Raw genomic sequence first — 2,532 nt, forward strand, 5'->3', positions numbered from 1 at the left:
CGGTTGTTGGGATGATAGGTGGCTGGCACTGGTTGCTGCGATCACTGGAAGTTGCTCACAAACTGAGCTGATTCACTAGAAATTATGCACTGATCAGTCTCCTGGGCACCAGCACAAATTTCACAGACGCTAGCAATTTGATTAACTCCATAATTAGCCAAAGTGTCCACCTTCATCATCAAAGCCTTAAGTTGGGCAGCGATAGCAGTTGCTGCATCCAACTCCAGAATTTCTGCGACTTTTCCCTGAGTCAGCCTCTGGGAAGGATTCTGGTACTCATTAGCAGCCACCAGTTCAATAAGTTCTTAAGCTTCATTGTAGCTCTTAGCCCACAAGGCTCCTCCTGATTTTGCATCAAGCGTGGGTCTAGAAGTAGCGCCCAATCCATTGTAGAAATAGTTGATAATCCTCCAATCAGGCATGCCATAGTGTGGGCACTTCCTTAGCATCTCCTTATATCGAACCCAAGCCTCACACAAAGATTCTCTTGTTTGATGAGCAAACTGGGTAAGAGTATTCCTGATTGCAGCAGTCTTTGCCATGGGGAAGAATTTAGTGAGAAACTTTTGTGCAAGATCCTCACAAGTGGTAATAGATCCTGCTGGTAGAGAGTGTAACCAGCACTTAGCTTTATCCCTCAGAGAAAATGGGAAGAGGCATAGCTTGATAGCATCTTCAGTCACGTCATTGAACTTGAAAGTGTCGGAGATCTCGATGAAATCCCTGATGTGCATGTTGGAGTCTTCAGTAGGAGAACCCCCAAACTGAACTAAGTTTTACATCATCTGAATCGTACTTGACTTGATCTCAAAAGTGTTAGCCATGATGGCTGGCTTGATGATGCTTGACTGAATGTCATTAATCTTAGGATGAGAATAGTCCATCAAAGCCTTAGGATTTTCCGCTTGATCACCCATCTCTACTAAAGCTGGTTCTTCAACTTTCTCTTCCTCTTCTACCTTCTTTTCTTCCTCAAAAACTTCCTTACGAACTACCACAACTTCTTCCTCGGCTTTATCCAGTGTTCTCTTACGAGTACGCGAACGCGTATGCATACATCCTCACTATTGTACCTGAAATAAGACAAGGAAACAGATAATTAACAATGTCCGAGTCAATGAACTTCAACGACCACTGATGGAAAGCACATAAACTATAAATTAACATTGCAGTCCCCGGAAGCGGCGCCAAAAACTTGTTAGTCGCTAAACATGCGCTAATAATACACGCAAGTATACGAGTTCAGAAGTAGTATAGAATCTTTTCTAGTTCGTTCCCACAGAGACTGTATTGGTTAACTAATTAATTCACACACTTAAGCAACAATGTATGGTTATTATACAATGCTAAGACGATAACAAATTGAGGTTGTTTATAACTAATAATTAAACTAACAATTATAACTAAGAGAATAAGATTGATTAAATGAATATATTGACAAACATGAGATTCTAACTTCATTAAATACTTCATTCAATAGCCTTATTGTTCTTAACCTTAACATGCGATGGTGATGACACTAATCAGACAACACGAAACTGATAAACGCCAACTTTTGTTGCACAAGTACCATACTACCAGACATCTATAAAAGAGATAGAAGCTGAATAGACACCAATTATATTGAGACCCTATATGTCTATAGAATTTGACAACATAACGGTTTAAGCACAAGTTATCTATCTTGATTACACAGGGCAAATAAGATGGTTAAAATTAACTACGCATCATGCATAACAAATACATGAACCTATTCTAGCATGGCAAGTTCTAAATCCTTAATTTCACTTTTGCTTCATTAAGAATTAACACACTATCTTATAAGTTCGCGACGCTCATAAGACGAATACGCACAACCAATACTAGGATATCATACAATCACCACATACTAAGGCATCAAACAATTTAACTAAAGAAATTCATAAATAAATCCGCTAGAACCCCACGATAACAATTAGCCCATAATCGGACTCATCATCAACGTGGGTTCCGATGAAAACATGGTATAACAAACGTAGTCTTTATAACAAATAAATTAAACCAAGTACAAAACAAGAGTAAGGTTCACAAGTAAGAAAACTAGCATCCAAATACAACTTAAAACAAAGATTCACAAGTGAAAACAAGATCTTCTTCTTCTTCGTTGAATAGTGCTAATACGGTCTTCTCCCCGGCACTCCTTGATATGTCTCCGGCTTGATATATATTGATCTCTAATTAAAAACAACCTAAAGATGTTTATATAGCAGCCCCATGCAGTGTAGAATTCTTTCTCTTAGAAACCAAGTAGAAATAGGAATCTGTCATCCCGACACGACGCGGCCGCGCGCTTGATCAGCGCGGGCGTACTGGGCTTCTTCCAGAAATTAGTTTTTCCATTTTTCTTGCAGCTTCGAGCCGGCTTCAATGAGATTTTATTCCAACACCACCTTGACACCAAATTAGCATCAAAACAATGCGTATTCACCTGATTACCGAGATAATGCCTGAAATGCAAAAACACTCGAAAACACGTTAAAACATTTAACAACT

At 39.1% G+C, this 2,532-nt stretch overlaps 1 non-coding gene across 1 annotated transcript; it reads left to right on the top strand.

Annotated features, from left to right (window-relative positions):
- Positions 1 to 420: 420 nt before the first annotated feature.
- LOC141715862 (small nucleolar RNA R71) lies at positions 421 to 527 on the top strand. The gene has a single exon (XR_012572609.1). It is a non-coding gene; the product is annotated as a small nucleolar RNA R71 (small nucleolar RNA).
- Positions 528 to 2,532: the final 2,005 nt, after the last annotated feature.

This window comes from Apium graveolens, chromosome 3, assembly GCF_009905375.1.
Source record: "Apium graveolens cultivar Ventura chromosome 3, ASM990537v1, whole genome shotgun sequence".
Classification (NCBI taxonomy): Eukaryota; Viridiplantae; Streptophyta; class Magnoliopsida; order Apiales; family Apiaceae; genus Apium; species Apium graveolens.